This window comes from Harpegnathos saltator, unplaced genomic scaffold (assembly GCF_003227715.2).
Source record: "Harpegnathos saltator strain DR-91 unplaced genomic scaffold, Hsal_v8.6 scaffold139, whole genome shotgun sequence".
Taxonomy (NCBI): Eukaryota; Metazoa; Arthropoda; class Insecta; order Hymenoptera; family Formicidae; genus Harpegnathos; species Harpegnathos saltator.
This window is the reverse complement of record NW_020229916.1, coordinates 341,177-360,561: the sequence shown is the minus strand read 5'-3', so window position 1 is coordinate 360,561 and position 19,385 is coordinate 341,177. Positions and strand designations below refer to the sequence as shown.

At 49.5% G+C, this 19,385-nt stretch overlaps 1 long non-coding RNA gene across 1 annotated transcript; it reads right to left on the bottom strand.

The window, feature by feature from the left end:
• Positions 1-449: 449 nt before the first annotated feature.
• LOC112590722 (uncharacterized) lies at positions 450-18,744 on the bottom strand. The gene is made up of 2 exons (XR_003114413.1): positions 18,369-18,744; positions 450-3,364 (listed from the first exon to the last, which is right to left on the bottom strand). It is a non-coding gene; the product is annotated as an uncharacterized LOC112590722 (long non-coding RNA).
• Positions 18,745-19,385: the final 641 nt, after the last annotated feature.

Here is a 19,385-nt window from a genome sequence, read left to right as displayed (position 1 = left end):
GCTGGTATTGCTGATGCTTCAGCAAAGCGGAGCTCTTCTTAGCCTCGGGGGTGGCCCCCGAGACAGCAGCACCACCCCCACCCCCGCCGCCGCCGGCGCACGGCAGGCAGCAAGACCACGCGCCCCCCACCTCGGCACCCTAACGCGTTCAACGTCGAAACATTCAGGGCCAGCTGTGCAGCAAGCTTCGTCCCGAAGTCCCAGCGCGAAGCAGCAGCGCGCGCCCACGAGCCGCCGCGGTCGATCTGCGATCGTTCGCGGCGACGACGACGACGACGACGACGACGACGATGACGACGACGACGACAGCGGCGCCGACGAGCCGGCTTCGGGCTCGACTGGTCGAGCGAGAATCGAGTGCCGCGATATATGCGATTATGCTGACGACAATGTCGACGACGGCGGCGACGGCGGCGGCGGCGGCAGCGACGGCGATGACGACGACGACGACGACGACTCGATGTACTATTTCCTTTGTTGGCTCTCCGAGTCGCCGCTGCTCGACGCGACGAAATACAGTCTCGACATGAGTGCGGACGTGAGTGCCCTTCGTGCTCCGGAGACGCGGCCGGTTGTTGTTGGTGGGTGTCGCCAACCTACGGGGACCTCTAGTGCGCTTCTATCGCGTGGAGTGCTCTGCAGCTTCTTAGCTGCTTCCTTAAAAGCGACGCGCGACCAGCCGGCCGCCGGAACTCGGATCGTTCATTTAATTCCTGCGGGAATCGCGGGGCTCGCTCGTTTGTCTCGTGTTTAGGCTCGTCAACGTGGCGCCTCGCGATTCCATTTCCGGCCGAGGGCGCGGGTCTCATACTTTCGATTCGATCTCTCTCTCTCTCTCTCTCTCTCTCTCTCTCTCTCTCTCTCTCTCTTTCACGCCTTAGTATAAATTCTAGTACTCAAAAGATTGTCCTCTGCAAGGCTTGCGCGACTCGTCGCGAACGGCGTCAGCGTGCTCTCCGTCCGACTGGATGGAGATTACACTCCCCCTTTTCTCTCTCTCTCGCTGCGCTCATATAATTGGATATGTTTTGTGAGATTCTACCATGCGCGATATCTACAATACGATATGCCGCGAGTCTCGGATATACTGCTTCTTCTTCTGCTTCGTGGAGATCCTTTATTAAAAACAGCACGTGCAGTGCAGCGTAATCCTGCCGTCGCGAAGCGGTCCAACACGCTCCTCTGCGTTCCTCAGTACACGAGCGAGTGAAATTCTCAACGTCCTCGACGTTGATTCCTCCTCCCTTTTTCCGAGCTCTCGTCGCGACAAAACGATCTAATTCGCGGATTGCCGCGGAAATTGTCTTCCTCCCTCTCCGCCTCTCTCCCTCTCTTTCTCTCTTATTACCTCACGTATACTGACTCGCAGGCTCGCACACTGAAAGTCACACGACGAATCGAAGCGATATCGAACGGCCATCAACGATCCTCGTCGCGACACATTTAACGTACCGCGCGCTAACTCGCCGACTCGAGCCACGCTCGACTCGTCCTTAGGTCGTCGCTCTCGACGTATAGATTTACCTCTCAGATACCATGACAGAGATTCCCCGTCGCACTTCGTTACCTTGACAATCCGAGAACGCTGCCGGAAGCGCGCTTGCAGCCCTCTCCGTGCGAAACGCTCGATTGCCGGTTACTCGTATTCGCATAACTCGCACGCATTGTCGAAGAAGTCTCAGCGTTTCTCTCTCCCGCAGCGGAGCGTGCGCCCTGGGCTCTCTCTCTCTCTCTCTCTCTCTCTCTCTCTCTCTCTCTCTCTCTCTCTCGTCAGTGAACACCTCGGCTCCTGAGCGCGATCCTTGCTCCGTTGATCCTCATTATCATGCGACGTTTGGTCTCACATCGCCTCGCGCTAGCGTGTCGGGCTAACGAGACGATTATCGGCTCACCCTCGGTCAAGGTCCGCCGCGATGACGCCGCGCGGTCTTCATGATTCCGCGCGCACGAGATCGAGTCTACTCTTCGTCGAAATAACCGAGCAGCGGATTCACGAGCATCGGCCGAGCAGCCGAGCTTCCGACTGGGGCTTCCTTTTGTCTCAGAGAAGCGGCCGCCTCGCCAATGAAAAAGCCCGATGCGACATGCTGGTCGCGCGAGACGGGCTTACTTAATCCACCGTCGCGGGGCGCGCGCGCTCGGAATCCCGCACAACAGGACTCGGTCCGGCCGCGCTAGATCGCCGTTAACGCACCACCAACGGCGTTCCTCTCGCGCGGGTTTCCCTCGGAGCCATCGCACGCGAACTTCCCCTCTCCCTTCCCCTGCGGCTATTCGCTCGCGTGGTGTGAGACCCTCGCGGAGATCCTTAATTCGCTGCGCGCGGAGCGGACGCCCGCGAACGAGCCGCGAGGCGGGAAATCGCCGGAGAAGCGGACACGCTCGCACCTTTCCGCCCGCGGGGCGATTCCGCCGCCCGCCCGCGCCTCCCCATCGCCAGCAACCCCCGCGGACTCCCCGACGCGGCGGCGCGCGTATTTATCGTTATTATCGCCCGATTATTATCGCGCTTCGTTCAGTCGCGCTGGCGTGTACGAAGCAGTTCGCGCGCGCGATGAATCGCGCCTCCTCGCGGCCTCGCCGTCGTTCGCTTCTCCGAAGCGAAATCGCGTCGCACGCTGGCGAGTCTCATGCCAGGCCGAGCGTGAGCGCGGTTCTTGGTCCTCTCGTTCCTCCGCCTCCTCGCGCCGGACCGCTCCTCATTTCCGCGCAGGGGGATGACAATCGGATCGGTTTGGAAAATTATATCGAGCGGTTGATCTATGATGTCGCGCGAGCAGCACCTCGCGAACGTGATTACGCTCCGGTTAATTGCGCGTCATTAATTCTGCACTGTTCGACGCTGCTATTTAGTCTCGGCTCGCTCGGCTTTCTCGGTCTCTTCGGGCCCCGCGACGCGCCGAACGACGCGCGACTGTCACCTCGAGCACACACACACACATACACACACACACACACTCGCTCGGTCTCTCAAGCACTTTCCGGAGCTTCGGCACGTTGAAAAATCGCATCCGTGCGGCTGCCTGGAGGATGCCTGCGCTCGATATCGCGCGTTACGAGCTCACGCATTCGAGCGAGCAGCATTCGACTCGCGCTGGCTCGGGGGAGACGTTACTCGACTCGTCTGCATTTGCGTTGGAGATTAGCGCTCGTGTCGCTTTGGAAAAGCCGACGAGAGCAGCGCGTTGTTTGTTTACCGCGGCAGGTATAATTCGCACCTGGGCGTCACGCGTCGCGTGCCTTCACGGTGGACGATATTCTTGACACGAGAGCCAGCTCGGAACACGAGATTGATTGTCGATTGTTGAGAGGGCTGCGTTCACCTAAGCCTCGCGCCACCGTTGCGGTCATCGGAGCCGACGGCCTGCAAAAGTTCGCGTAAGATCTACAATCTACATCGTGCGGCCAGAGAGACGAGGCACTTGTTTCACAGCGGCTATACGCCGTCGCCGTCGCCGGGAATAGAGAGATGTATGGTCTATGTGAGAGAGCAGCACACGCAAAAGAAAAGAATTCTATTTTTTATGTTTTTATGATCGAGGCATCCGTATGCTGCCAGAACGTTGGGAAAAGATTATAGAAAACGATGGAGAATATATCATTGATTGAATAAAGATTTTTGTTTGCCTAATCACTGTGTGACTTTTACTCACAAACTCCGCACGACTTTTGCACTCACCCAATACTTGTAAAGTGATTTTTCCCGCAGTCTCATATTCTGAGTAAAGTCGTTTACAGAAAAAAGATTCCTCTTTCGATAAAGCGATTAATACGAGTTATTCTATATATCTGAAATTTATTTGATATTATTCCAACTGTTTTCCTCTTATTTCAAGAGGATTTCCTCTTATATCAATTAATTTTCCTCTTATACAAAGAGAAATATGTTGATTTGAATGTCAGCTTCTTTTGTTACTTTCGTGCTCTACCTTCAGATATGAACGAAAAAGCAACCATATGGGTCAAAATATTTGGAACGCTTTTTAAAAAAGGTATGTGTATTGCTGTAACGAAGATAATTTACCCATATTTAGTCTGATAAACTTTATAATCTATCCGACTAGAAATTTTGAACAGGTTCACCTAACACATTGATAAGGACCTAATAGGGTGAATGAAAGGTAATCCTAAGTAAGTCAGTCCTTATAATGTTCTAACGATAAATGAGTAAGGAGGACCTTTATAAGGTTATAATAATTGGGTCCACATTAGGACCTTAATGTACCAATCTAGTGTATGACATAATATCGTTCAGTTAATCAGATCCTTGTTGGGATCTTATTCATTGTATCTAATATGATTTGCATTATCAAGTTTTAATAAAACAATTTTTGGATGTCACTTCCAAATATAAAGATGTTTGCATTGAAAAAACACTTCAGATCACTTGAATATATTTGTAAAATGTTATAGAAACTATCCTTTCTTCAGTAGTCAATAAATAGTTGTAAAATTAACGTGACACGCAACTTTTCTCTTTAACACTACTTTATGTCTTGTCACCTTGTGATACTTTATGATCTCATGATGTTCATTTTATGTTTCTTTTCCGAAACATTTTACAAGTATGCTCAAGCGATCTAAAATATTACTTCATGCATATTTTTTATTTGTATTTATAATTATCTTTTTATTTGGAAATAACATGAATTTTCAGCGTGTCATCTCTTATTTCTAATGTCATCATCCAATATAGCCGTGGCGAGTAATCAGGAGCCATAATTTGAAGAAAAGAAAAAAAACGTAATAAGGATTCTATAAGGTAACTCAATAAGGACCTGACTATGAATCCTTATTAAGGTCCTGATAATGATTAATTGCTGCGTGACATGACTTACTAGGACCCGATAGTATTACCTTATTAGGACCTGATGTCCAAATGAGATTAATCTGATCAGGACCATGGGATAAATTTCTAGTCGGGTATGGCAAGAAGTTGAATAATATATTCTTTCTTTCAACTATGTTTCATACAATCGGTTATGATGAATATCTTTGTAGCTATAAAGTCCATAACAAAACTAATCGGAAATTTATTTGTTATGATGATCTTTTTTCAATCGTGCCTACTTATTTGTAGAACTGGAGCCAGAAGTACATCTATATATATATATATTACTTTTCGCTGTACATCATAATAATTTTTTCAAATTAACTAGTATAACCAGTAAGAATAAAATACAGTAAGAGTAAATAATAATTCTCTTAAAAAAAGATTAAATCTGTTTATAAGAGGAAATTTATATTAAAATCAATAAGATTTGCATTATATATATATATATATATATATAATGCCTCTAACTTTAAGAATAACGTGTTTATAACATTTTTCTCTTGATCTTCGAGGAATCCTGCGGAGGCTATATGTAAGAATAAAATCCTCTAAAATTTAGATGATCCGCTTGTTCTGAAATTCCTTTCTTTTTTGGATGCGCACATATCGAGACCGTCGCCGCGTGTCGAGCACGCCTTGGCGCCTATCGAACTTCGTCACGCCGATGTGTGGCCTCACGCTCTGCGTTCGCCCACGAAGAATCAGAGGCGGTCGTTCTCGCGCTGCTTCAAGTATACATCGCGGCTGCGGACAACCGACTCTCACCCGGATATCTAATCTCGATACCTACTCTCCGGTCTAACGTTCAAATACGGTAGGCGCGTACCTCCTGGACGCCCTCGGGCGCTCGCTCGTTCAGTCGAACGGTGTTATTTCGCGAGAGTCCGCGCTGCCAAGACGTCCGCTCGAATCCGCCGCGCGCAATCGGACCATCAGATCGTTCTAATTAAGAGGCTGTATCGTTCGCGCGTTCGCGCGTGCACTTAATCTCAACGACTCCGCCTTATCGGGGCTTTCCCTCGGCCAGGAAGCGCTAGCTCGTAAATTAAATGCAAAGGTTAAGGCTGCGGCTCGCAGCGGCTTGCAAAACGAAAAGACCGGCACGCAACGCGCGAGAGCCGATATAGCGCGGGCGCGGGCGAGAATCTCCCGCAGCGGGAAGCTCGCCCGACGATCTCGCCCGATTAATCGATCGGCGACGCGCGCGCGCGCGCGCTCGCATGTATTTATGACGGCGTTATTTTTAATCGCTGCTCGCGCACACGGCACTCCGGTGTTCCGTAATAGCGGCAGCAGCAGCGAGGAAAAAAGTTCACGAGATTATTTGGGCGCGACGCGACGCGACACGACGGTGCCAGCCAGCGGCGACACACCCCGCGCTTACTCTCTATTTCTATTGGGTTGGCAACTAAGTGATTGCGGATTTTAAATAAGAATGAAAATTCAAAATTTTTAATTTGCTTTTTTAAATTTTTTTCAATGCATGTAGGCGACACATTGAGTTACCCTGCAATATCACGTGTTGTGCTATGACGATCTGAATCGATAATGGCCTTGATATGGGTCTCATCGACTTCAACTTGACGGCCAGATCGTTGAGCATTTTTCAATGAAAAATCACCAGAACGAAATCTGGCAAACCAATTTTGACACTGCCTTTCTTTCAAGGCTTCATTCCCATATACGACGCATAACTTCTTGTGTGCTTGCGATGCGTTCTTGCCTTTTCGGAAATAATACAATAAAATATGTCTCAAGTGCACGTCTCGCTCTTCCATTTTTAAATTGGGATAAAAACAAAACTAAACAACTGATCGATATAATTTTTGTACTAAATGAAAGGTAGAAGTCCAAACAATAAGAAAAAAATATAGGTTAGGTACTTTGAACACGTTAACGAAACAAAAGAAAGTGTAAAATCCATCTGTCGACAAAATCCGCAATCACTTAGTTGCCAACCCAATACGTCGTTCTCGCGCCGCGCGGACGAGAGCTCGATACTCTCCGGATCCGTCTATTTATTACCGCGTGTATTTCTTTTTTCTTTTTCTCCTGTATCTCCATTAGCGGCAAGTTATCGCAGCTTCCAGTCCGTTCCGGTCAAATAGGACGCGCAAGTCGCGCAATACGTCTGACGTCTGCAAATTGCGAGATTCTCGCGGAGAGCGTGGAGTGTGTTCTCGTCCTTTGAGGACGAATGCCGCTGTTATGGCGGCGAGTAAATAAAAGACGCCAACGCAAAGTCCAATCAATCGTCTCCTATTCGCATTCCAATATATATCAGGTGCATGCAAAAGTTTTAGTCTCTTTTCAGCCCTCTAACGTAATAATTTTAAATTGAAATATTTTTCCGCCGCTTACAAGGTTGCCATTAAACTTTCTAAAACGCTATTCGTTATAATTCACTGATGCCCGTAACCTTAAAAATAACAGTCGGCACAATTGATAGCGACGAAAAACTTGATATTCGACATTACATTCGATATGAATTTCAGCAAGGAAAAGATGCTGCTAAGGCATGTGAATCCACTTGCCCTGTCCTTGGGAAAAATATTGCGTCTCACAATACGTGCAAATGTTGTTTTCGTTGCTTTAAAGACGGCGAGAATTTGACGTGAATGATCGCTTGCACTCTGGAACACTGCGAAAGCTTGAGACCGACAATCTGGAAGCGTCGCTGAATGAAAAGCTCTCCCAAACGCACATAGAACTTGTAGAACAGCTTGGAGTTGGCCAGGCGATGCTTTCAAAGCGATTGCATGAGACGGGAAAAATTCAGAAACTCCGAAAATAGATGCCACGTGAATATCGGCGCAAGACAGCATTATCCGCCGATTGAGTACGTGCGTTTCATTGCTCTCCAGACAACGCGAAAAAGATTTTTTGTCCAAAATTGTTACTCGCGATAAAAGGTGGATCATGTATGATAATCCTAAATGCAGACATTCGCGGGTGGAGCGCGAACAGCCTTCTACCTCAGTGGCGAAAGCAAATATCCACAGCGGAAAGGTCCTTCTGTGCGTTCGGTGGGATGCGAAAGGTTATCTGCACCAGTGGTCATAATAAATGGTGTTTTAGAAATCCTCCAATCTTGCGAAAATACAAAACGGCGGGAAAATATGTCAATTTGAAGTGATTACATTAGAGGGCTGAAAAAAGACTAAAACTTTTGCGTACACCTAATATACCATGTTCAATTACCATCGATACAATTTTCCCAGAACGGTACATATTTCTCTTCAACCCTTCATTCTAATATTTAAGTTTTTAATGTATTACCCAGTTTTACATGGAAAATACCTGCTTCTACCTGCCGGAAATCGGAATCGAGAGAGAATATTCGCCCGCAAAGGGTTAAATCGCGACGCAGTATCGATCGCGCCGGAGTACCGCGCGCTTTAACGACAAATTACAAATTTACCTTCCTCTCTCTCTCTCTCTCTCTCTCCCTTTGCCATGGATTCCGCAGATGGTACGGAACAGTCGGGCGCGGCAGAACTTGCGGAACGAACGTGGAAGGATTAGTACCGAGCGGCGAGTCCAAATGGTACACGTCGCGCGTGTAATTGACATAGCGAATGAAGGGCATCAGTAATTTAAGGATCAGTAAATTACTGTCGCGCGGAATATCCCGGAAATTCTAACTGTCAACTGCTGCAACACAATTCGATGTTGAGTCGGCGGACCGATTATAGTCTCGCGGAAGTTAACGGAACGCGAGAGCGCGAGTCCCGATCGGCGTTTCCGATCGAGCGAGATCGTCGTCTCGGGTTGTTCTCGTCGATGGCTAGCCGCGGCGCCGGATCTCGCCGAATTTTCAATTAGAACCCGACCCTTCCTCCCGCGCGTCGCGAATCCATAATGTAATCTCGAGAAATGAGCAGCGGGAAGAGGGGGCGGAGTGAAAATGGAGGAAATCAAGGGAAAGACCGATAATGACTAAAATGTCAGTCGGCGGTAATGAGAGTTCAACTGCCGAGCGATAGGGAAAAGATCGAGAGAGGGAGAGAGAGAGAGAGAGAGAGAGCGCATCCACTCGCGGAGGTTGTAAATTGCATTCCCGTTCCGAAGATGTACGGATATAAGCCGCTGAGGAAGAATCTTCGACTTCGAGAAAAGGCGGAAAAAGAAGAAAAAGAAGGAAATAGTCTAACGCGTCGGCTCGCGTCTAACGCGGCGCGCTCTCGCTCTCGCACAATGCGGAATAATTAGCAACGACGGCAAAAGTTGCGAAACAAGCGCGGTTCCTGCAAAACACACAAGCGGGATTGTAATCGCTAATTGGCTGTGCGTCGCATTACGTTAATTCGCTCTAACACGCTAGCGCGCGCGCGCGCGCAGCCCGAAGGGAATTAAGAAAATCTGACGTCGTTTAACCAATTGCGCCGTCAAATCTCTTCGGGCGCGCGCGCGCGTGTAAAAATTCCATTCCGTCAGCAAAAATAATACAATCGTTGCGCAGCTGATTACAACGGGCGAGGAGGGAGGGAGATGGGTGAGAGGCAGCAGAAGCAACGAATACTTCCCGCTGCCGCGCGCTCCTACCGCCGTCTTCGTTATTATTTCATTCGCGCTAATAGCGTAGTTTGCCGCAAAAGTTTTAGCACGGCCAAAAGATCAGGCTAGTCGGCCGACGGCCGGCGCTTTGCGCGGACGCGAGGGAAAACGACGAGCGGATTTCAGACGTCTACGGTAATCATCACAGGCGCGGGGCGCGGTCTGTGTCGCACCTGCAGTCTCTCTCGAGAATTTTCATTTCCCCGCAATCTACCGCGGAATTTTTGCCAAACCGTTAGATCGTAAATTGCCTGGAGCGCACAACCGGGTTCGCGTCGGGTCGGCTCGACTTCAAACTCGACTAATTTGAAATTAAGATCCCGCCCGGAAACTGTCGCGTCGCGCGCCAGCTCGTTGTCTCGTCGTCGAGCACGTCCGATGATGACACTATGATGACTTCGCGCTCTCTTATGCACCGGGAGAAATATCCGAAAACGCGTCAAACGCGATAAAACTCGACGGGGGGGGGGAGAGGAGAATATATATCAATGACGGGGAAACGCGTGCGTGCGATGAATAAACCGCGACCACGCGAGGAGCGAGGGGAATTTCGCGAAAATCGGGCGAGCTAATGCGTACGGATTGCGAACCGTTATTGATTAAATATCGAGCGCATCAGCGACAGCGTCCGTTAACAATAGCTATTCGCCGACAATGCGGGGAGTGCGGCTGAGCTGTGATGTATTAGGTCGTTAAATATGAAATGAAATCCGATTTCCCTAAGCACCAAAGTTCGACAGCCGATATCTCTGATATTTCATTTTTACAATTCTCGGTTTTGTTTCCTATTCTTTTGTTGCGAAGGTACACACCATCATTTTTCCAGACGCGTGTTTTGTGATTATCTTTCTATTTATTCTATTAAAATTGTCGTTGCTGCAGCACAATTTTTGTGTAACCATGGGTAAGTAAAAAATTCGTGTCATTTTCGAATATGAGTTCCGTCGTGGAACTCCGATACAGCGCAGACAACTCGAAGTATCAACAAAGTGTTTGGTGAAGATGAGACTAATGATGAGCGCGATACAGGGCGTCGATGGTTCGAGAAGTTTCGTTCCGGCGGTTTTGATCTTGAACACGAGACACGTGGATGACCTGAGACCAAGCTGGATAATAATGAGCTCAGAGCTGTAGCGGAAGCGGATACACTTTAGACTTTGCGCATAAATTAGCTGCAAGGTTTAACGTTGCTATTCCAACAATATTGGACCATTTGCAACAAATCGGCAAGGTAAAGAAGCTCAACAGATGGGTTCCGCGTGAATTAAACGAATGTCGGATGAGAAATCGTCTCGAAGCTTGCCTTTCTTTACTGTCACGACATAAAGGCGAAGCATTTTTACATCGTATTGTTGCGTGTGATGAAAAATGGATTCTTTTCGACAAACGCAAGCATCCGGCACAATGGTTGGATATAGATGAAGTAGCGAAAAACAGTCCGAAACCGAATATTCATCGAGAAAAGCTTACGGTATTGTGTCTGTTTGGTGGTTCGCAGCGCTGGTATTATCCACTACAGCTTCATGAAACCTGATCAATCGATTATAGCGGATGTTTACTGTAACCAACTGGACGAAATGATGAGGATGCTTGCGCGATTAAGCAGCCGAGATTGGTCCCTAGAGACAGGCCAATCCTCTTGCAGGACGATGCTCGGCCACATGTCGCACAAACAACGCTGCTCAAACTACAGAAGCTGGCCTTGGAAACTCCCTGTCAACCACCGTATTTCTTAGACCTTGCACCAACTGACTACCGCTTCTTCCAGGCTTCCACTGGAGGACCACTTCTTACAAGGAAAAATATTCAATTCTCAATGAACTGTGTGGAAAATGCCTTCCGCACCCAAAACAACGTATTCCACTTGTAAAGTGACTTTTCCCATAGTTTCATATTCTAAGCGAAGCCTTTTACAGAAGAAGGATTCCTCTATCGATAAAGCGTTTAATGCGAACTATTCATCTAAAATTTATTAGATATTCCAACCGTTTTCCTCTTACTTCAAGAGAATTTTCTCTTGTATCAATTAATTTTCCTCCTATATGGGGAGGAATATGTTGATTTGAATGTCGACTTCTTTTGTTCAGTCATGCTGTGCCTCCAGACATGAACGAAAAAATAATCATATATTCATGGATCAGAATATTTAGATCGAAGTGAATTCGAAATCGGACGTTTCGTGTTTAATGGCCTAATACCTTTACGGTAATGTTTATTTGGCGAGCAACGATCAAACGCGGGCCATTATACGCGTCACGCGCGCTCTCACCGAAGCGCTAGACGAAATACGCAGTATTTATTTCTCATTTTTGCATTTTCACAACTCGTTATAAAAAAGAGAGAGAGAGAAACTTTAAACGCGAAACGCATTGGCACGCTATTAATTCGGTCGACGCTGAGAGAAAGCGATCGAAGGGACACGTATTTTCCGCATGCGATGACGAGACAGCTTGCATGGCCGCACGTCATGAATTGGTATGACCCGAATGATCCGGGCAACAACGATGATGGTGGGAAACGCGGTCTGAAATAGCGTCGGACTCGCCGGGCGAGAGAAATCCTGAAACCCGACGCTCCGTAGGCGAGAGCAAACATTTTCCACTGCATTTTCTCGTTTCCGCGATTTCAACGCGGTGCGGACGCGTCTATTGTCGTCGATTATGGACGCGCCGGCGCGCTTCTATACGCGACAGTTGTCATGATTATGTCCTCGCCTGTGACGTGGTGGAGATCATCGATCATTACAGCACCGGCATCTTTGATTTGTGCGACATGCGTAATGATGTAACTTGTTGTTGTTATTATTAACTGTCACACGAGATCGCGAGATCAGCTTCGTTATCGAAAGCGTCGAATTGGACTCGTCCTCAAATTTCCACCCATTCCCGCGCTTATCCCCGTAAAATGATAAATTTGTCTCGCCGTTTCCTTGAGAGAGCATTCTTCACTATGACAAAGGAGGGATTAATCGCAGATGGAGCAGATGAAGGGAAATTAGGTTGAATGCGGAATATACGTCATACACGTTGCAATTAATTAAAAACGTAAAAGAATAATGTCTCGAGCGAGTCGGCCGAGGGAGCGCGAGAGAGAATGAGAATAATTTAAAAAAATATTCCAACGGTGAAACGCACAAAGAGGAGCTTTGAGCTAAAGTATCCGAGGCGTCTCTCTCGGGGAGCTCCCGCGCGGTGATTTCAAAGTGCACGCGACATTTCCGAAAAGTCGTGAGTGAAATTTCGGTAAACTCGAGTAAAACACTCGAGCTCGATCTGAGGAGGAACGCGGCCGAGCCCGCGGACGAGAACGAGCCCGAAAGATCCGCGGTGCTATTTAGAGAAGCAACTGCGGAGGGAATTCTTCAATAATGGGTAAACGATCGCGGGCGACACGTAATATATTATAGCGAAACTATATATGCATGGCGGGATAGGTTATCAACGCTTATGAATAGATTCAGGTAGATCAATACGCGTATTATTAATAGCACACGCTCGAATTGCCCGCGAGCGACGAAAGTGTCGACGCCGCGGGTACTTTCGCGTTTCGCGACTGCGTCCCCGAAAATTGAACGGGGACATAAATTTGTCCAGCGAGCTCACGCGATTCCTCGCGAGGCGCGCGTCCTCCGTTCGAGCGCACAGCAAAAAAGAAACAGCTCCACCAGCCGGCGAGAAGCGACCGCACTTTTTCGCACTTGCGCGCGCGCGCGCGCGCGGACGTGCGAATTCTCACGGAACGACGCGAGATTTCGATTACTCGTCAAATAGCGCGCCGATCGCGCGCGCGCGGGTAAACCGTTGGAGAGTGCTCCAACGAGGCCTAAATTGAATTCGCCATTATCGGCGCGCGCGTTTATCCTTCCGAGAATAAACCGCGGCGACGCAGCGGCGGATAAAATTGCGTCACGCGGCGTCACGTGACGCGGCTGCTTCCGCCGAAGATAGAACCACCACGTAGGTGTCCGTGGACAAAAGGACTGTCCCTCTCTCGCGTTCCTTGTTCCGTCCGCGGGCTTCAAATTGACGTTTATTTGCCGACAGCCGATAGGCGACCTCCCGCCGACGACGGGGGGGGGGGAGGGGCCAGCCGTGGTACATTCGTACAGCCATTATCGAGTTTTCTCGGTGACGTTGGCGCACGGCGATGAAAATCGAGCGAGTCGGAGAAACGACCGGCGTAACGGCGGAGAGTCTTGTGAAAATTTTATCGCGACTCCACCAACGGACAACGTCGGGACGTCGTGGACCGCGCGTGTGAGCAGGCCTGCCTTTGAGGCACCGAACAACGCTGCCAAATGCGTTCTTAATGCCGAGCGAGCGATATGCTCGACGACGTGCGATGAGCAATGAGTCGCTGTGGCACAAATGGCGGCTGCAGTATGTCGCAAAGCCTTGCCACGCACTGCCTTGACGCGGAGAAAAAATTGCCGCCAGCCGCGCACGCTTCGCTCCCTTGCGCGCAAGCTTGAGGAAATAATATTAAGGGAGGAATTACATGCGGAAGGCCGCTTTCAAGGCTATTTTTACGAATTTCTTTAACAGAAGCGATAACATTAGCGGACTTGAAATTTTCACAATGTATTCATTAATGTTCAAAGTATAAAATAAATTTTATTGAATCACCAGAACCGACCCAATTTGTAATTGCAGATAAGAATGCAGTCATCCCTTTGCGAGCTCTATGCTGTTTGCTGTTGACATAATTCCGGGCCTCTCACTACTCCGAAGCCAAAAAATGAGAAAAATTTTTTAAATACACGGTTGCCATTATAGTCCGTACCAAAATGAAGGCAGTGAAGCCAAATTTGGGAAAATAATGATTGTACAAAAAAAATATCGAAAATGAAGCTTTTTTCAACTTGTAATCATATTTAAAAGAAATGAATAAAATAAAATACAACTGTGTGTGTTTGAAGTAGGGGCGAAAACTACACATCTACTGTATATTGTGTAAAAATTTCAAGTTATTCGATTCAGTAGTTTTTGCGTAATCGCGTCAACAGTTTAAAAAATGGTGTTTCCAGATAAACGTGTTTAAAGTTTTGTATGTACCTTCCATATACGTAGATGGTAACAAATTTATTTTAATTTGTTTTAATTTATACATTTGAACAGTAATGAATACACTGTGAAAATTTCAGGTCCATTGATCCTACCGTCTCTGTTAAAAAAATTCGTAAAAATAGCCTCGAACACGGCCTGCTCCTGCAATCTCGCCCTTAACGACGAATCTGCTATTCACACCGAAGGAGTTATACTTTGATAAAAAGAAACGACTGACGACTTTGTCGTTATCATCGGCGCGAGAATCCAAGTCCTCGGACAATCCGACGGCCTGAGACGAGGCCGCGTCCTTGCTGCGTCCTCGGCGTCCTCCCGTCTGAATATATTACCGCACGCTGATCACGAGCATCTCGAGTACGGCGCGATGACGCGGCACTCGCCGTGCGAGCTTCCGCCGAAAATCCCGTCCATTATAAGAATGTCGCGGGAGATAAGAGATTCGCGTGGCCGGTCGCACGCGCAATCACTCGGCCGCGCAAGTGTCACGTCGCGCAGCTGCTCGCCCGACGAGGGAAAAGCGCGCGCACCTTTTCTATCCCGAGCTCTCGAAAATGTAGCAATTTCGAGTCGCGGAACAACGGGCTGATTATACGGGAATTACGCTCCCTCTCTCGCAAGACGCAGCGGCTGACGCAAAGGTTTCCCTTCGACCGTTTCCACACTGGAGAATAAAGCATGAATAAATGCATGACTACTCTCTGCGATTCTGCCGCTACGCTGGAAGCAGCGCAACAAAGAATACACGCGCGCCGCGCGCAGTTTTACAACAGGTGCTCGTGAGAGCACCCGCTTTCCATCCTCCCTCTCTCTCTCTCTCTCTCTCTCTGTCTCGTCAAATCACCCTCTCTCATCCGGCCGCCGCGTTCGCGGCGGATAGTAGACTGACGTACGTGACCGGACATACGTTTGTTTCAATCGTTTAGCTCGCGTAGTCTGCCGATATTGTGCGGTACCGGAGGAAACGAACAACAATAGCCGTCCCTCGCCGAAATTAAAAGTCATGGTCTGCCGGGGGTGGCGGGAGGGAGAGGAGGAGGGGAAGGGGCGGAAAGTCGATGAGCAAATATTTATAGATCGATCTCAGAGTGTCGGTCCTGGCAAATCCTCGTCGACAATGCGGGATAATAATATACTATCGGATTACTGTTACTAATGGCGATCGTGTTAATTAAAAGAGAAAAAAGTAGACCCCCCCACACACACACACACACACACACACGCACACACGTGCACGCGATATAACTCGAACTCGAGCTTTGTAAAGCGCAAACGAGGTAACGGTACGCGTAACTTCTCGCGTCGGATAGCGGAAATTCTACCGCGAGAGACGTCCATTACGCGAGCGCGCTATCGGAGCAAGAAGAATATTCAATTTCGCAGACAATCGCGTCGCAAATCTCACCGCGGAGGAAGCGTGGTCGAGCGGAGCTGTCGTATTTCGCGATAAAGAACACTCAGGGGGAATGATCGAGCGGATGGATGAGCAAAATTTAATAGACACGGAGGGGAAAAGCAAGAAGGGAGAAAGAGGGAAAGAGACGCACGCGTGCGCGCGCCAAAGGGCCGCGAACATTTCCGAAAAGAACGCGCGAAACGGTCGGCGAGAGTGAAGATGGGAAAGAGCGGAAACGCGCGGATAGACCAGCTGCGAATGAAACAGCGCGGCGCGTCGCGAGAATAAGAAGACGCAAGGCGCGCCTGTGTGCTTAAGGCTTCGTTATTACGGTCAATTAAGAGGCCAGCTGTAGATAATGACCGAGTGAAGAGCCCCGCCGAGAGAATAATCCGCCCGCAGCGGTTCGCGACGTTATCGCGCGCGCGGCGGCTGTTTTAGCGGATAAAAAAATAATAAAACAGCCCGGCAAACAGCTCGAGCGGAAAGGAGGAGTCGACGCGACAGAATCGACTTCGCAGTAATTTGTAATTGCGAATCGGCCGGTGGTTTTTATATTTAAGTTTATACTTAAGTTAAAGGAGCTCTCGTCGGGGGACGTTCCCAGGATTACGAGCGTAATAGCGCTTTCATTAAGATACTATCGCGCACGATTTTAATAAGTCACTTGACGCGCGAGCGCGCAATTAGGGCTGTCAGCATGACTTTTCGCGCGTATCAGCGAGCCGACGAGATGAAACGCCGTCGTGAGTGATGCTCCTCTCCGAACGAAAAATGTGCGCGCGTAACGGGTATGTGTGCGTATGCGTGGGTGGGTGTGTGTGTGGATGTGCGAGATTGAGAGGCGGTTTAGCGGATGCTAATTTTATGCGAGATACTCGCGCGAGATACACCCGGCGGATAAGAGCGAGCGATAATATTCCCCCGCGGCGCGCGTGTTTTAAAAGAAAATAACGCTGTTTGCGGTATGAATTTGTTTATTGCTTCAGCGCCGTAACGCGCCGCGGCGGTGCTGTGGCACGCGTTCCATTAAACTCCCTTGCGAATGCGGAGCATGCGACACGTATGGAAAATCACGACGGGAGAGAGAGAGAGAGAGAGAGAGAGAAAGAGGAAGAGAGGATCCGATGATATCATCGATGATGCGGTCTTCGCACTCCGACTTTTCAAGCGCGTGGAGTGCATTTTGTTTTTCCGTCGAATGGATCGCGGAATTGTCGCGCGCGCGCGAGCTGTTTCCTTTACGACATTAAATTAAAAAGTTTATCGTCTCGTGGAAACTCGGTTCCATTAACAAGGTTAGCAACGTCCATTAAAGTAATCGATCCCCCGGATAAATATTCCAGTACTTTTAGTAAGAGCGCCCTGAACGGAACTTTACATCACAGAAAAGCAACGACAAAAGAAGAGCGACACCGAGATTCCCGGAGAGCTCTCGTCTAGTTTTTCCACCGAAAATCTCCGCGGGTGGCCTCGCGCGAATCTGCAAGACGCGCCGGCCGTTTCCAAGTCGAAAGTGGCACACGCGGAGAAAATACACGCGTCAATCGTCACTCGCGCTCCGACGAGGGGGGATGTCGATGCACAGAGGACGAATGTCCAACACCTGTGCTATCTCGTGCTCGAGCGCATTTCCAATCAAGGGACTGCGGGAGGAACCTGACGATCGCGTGTCATGAACGTCGATATCTGACCATGAACATAAACACTCGGCCGCGACCCACCTTCGCGAGAGGGAGAGAGAGGGACGGAAAGAGAGAGAAATTTTAGAAAGACAGAAATCAAAGTTTCAGAGTGTCAGCTCTTCGCATCTGTCGTCGAAATTGGAAAACCGACCCCAATCAGTTCACTCATTTCCTCCGATTTCTCCTCGTTCCGTTTCCTTCGCCGCTTCGATCGAGAGACGAGCCCCTTCGTCAATTTTATCGCGAGTAAAAGTCACTTATAACACGCGCGATTGCATTCGTGTTTCGGCGAAGACGCCACAGCTTTACGGCGAGTCGAGCTCCGCCCGACGATCGCGACGGCGTCATAAAAATCAAAGAAAAAAGAAAAAAAAAAGAAAAATAATCTCTGCAAGACTTTCATCTCGCCGCGTCGCTTTTCAGAGCAAAGCGACCAATAAATCCATCCAATTAAATTCCCCCTCGCGTCGGTTTACGCAAAAAAAATCATCGACGACGTTCCTCTCGCCGTTTAACATCGAGAAAGAGCGAGAGGGAGAGACGGAGAGAGAGAGAGAGAGAGAGAGAGAGAGAGAAAGAGAGGAGGGGCAGGAGAGACGCCTCTCACCCAGAACACCTAACCGATGCCGATCAAAAGACCGTGGCACATACATACACACACACACACACACGTGCGCGCGCGCGCGCGCACACACATACACGCGCGGCGTTGCAACAATAGCGCGTAACTCTGGGGCGCAAACGACAGCGGATAAACAAACGCCGACACTCGATAAAGCCGAACATACATCTCTCTTCCCAGCGAGGCATAACCCAGCCGGCGTCGATACTACCTAATAGTGTCCAACATTCTCCCTTCTATTATTCACTCCCGGCGTGACCGCCGCACTCGAGGACAGCACTCGCGAGAGCATAGCCGGCGGATCATAGCGAAGAAAACGAGCCGATCACCGGCCATATCAGCTCGCCAGGTGTGCGAACTGCGCGCGCGAACCTCTCTTCTCCTCCTTTTTTTCCTCTTCCTTTTCCCTCGCGATCACACCCGCGAGAGGATGCGTCCTCCGCTACGTGTCATTCACTATCGGGCCACTCGCGACGCACATGAACGCGGCTGTCGCGGACGCACCGACAGAGCCGATACTGAGGACTCGTGCATAGAGGAAGGCTGAAGAAAGAAAGAGGCGGAAAGAGAGAAGAGGAAAAAGATCGATCGAGAGACACAGAGACAAAGAGAGAGAGAGAGAGAGGGGGAGAAGGAAGACAAGGAGAGAGAGAGAGAGAGAGAGAGAGAGAGCGAGAGAGAGAGAGAGAGAGAGAAAGAGACGGAATACAGAAGTCGGAAACGGCGGCAGACCGGGGGTAGAGAGCAGGCGGAGGGATACAAAGAGGGAGAATACGAGGGATGCAAATGGCCCAGGTTCGCGTTTCTCTCCTCGATGTGCGCGGAGTGCCTCGGTGCTAACCGGAGCCGAGGCGATGAGCTCTCGTGCGCCGTCGTCGTATTGACGTTGACGGCGGCCGAGACCCAACTGACGGAACCGCTCTCTCTCTCTCCGGCGACGCCGCGGCACAGTGACGTAGCATCCGGAAAAGCGGCGGATTTTCCCCGTGTGCCCGAGCGAGCGACGAGCAAGCGGCCGAACGAGCGAGAGACGGCGGGGGTGTGTGTAGCCGACGCTCCACCGACTACCCCTACGACTAACCAGCAGCGGCGCTGCTACTAGTAGTCCGCGGACCAGCGGCGGATCCGCAGCCCCGGCTGTTTTGCAAAAATTAGGTCACCCTCCACATACACACACACACACACCCCCGCCACGCATTACCACCACCGCCACCACCACCGCTACCGC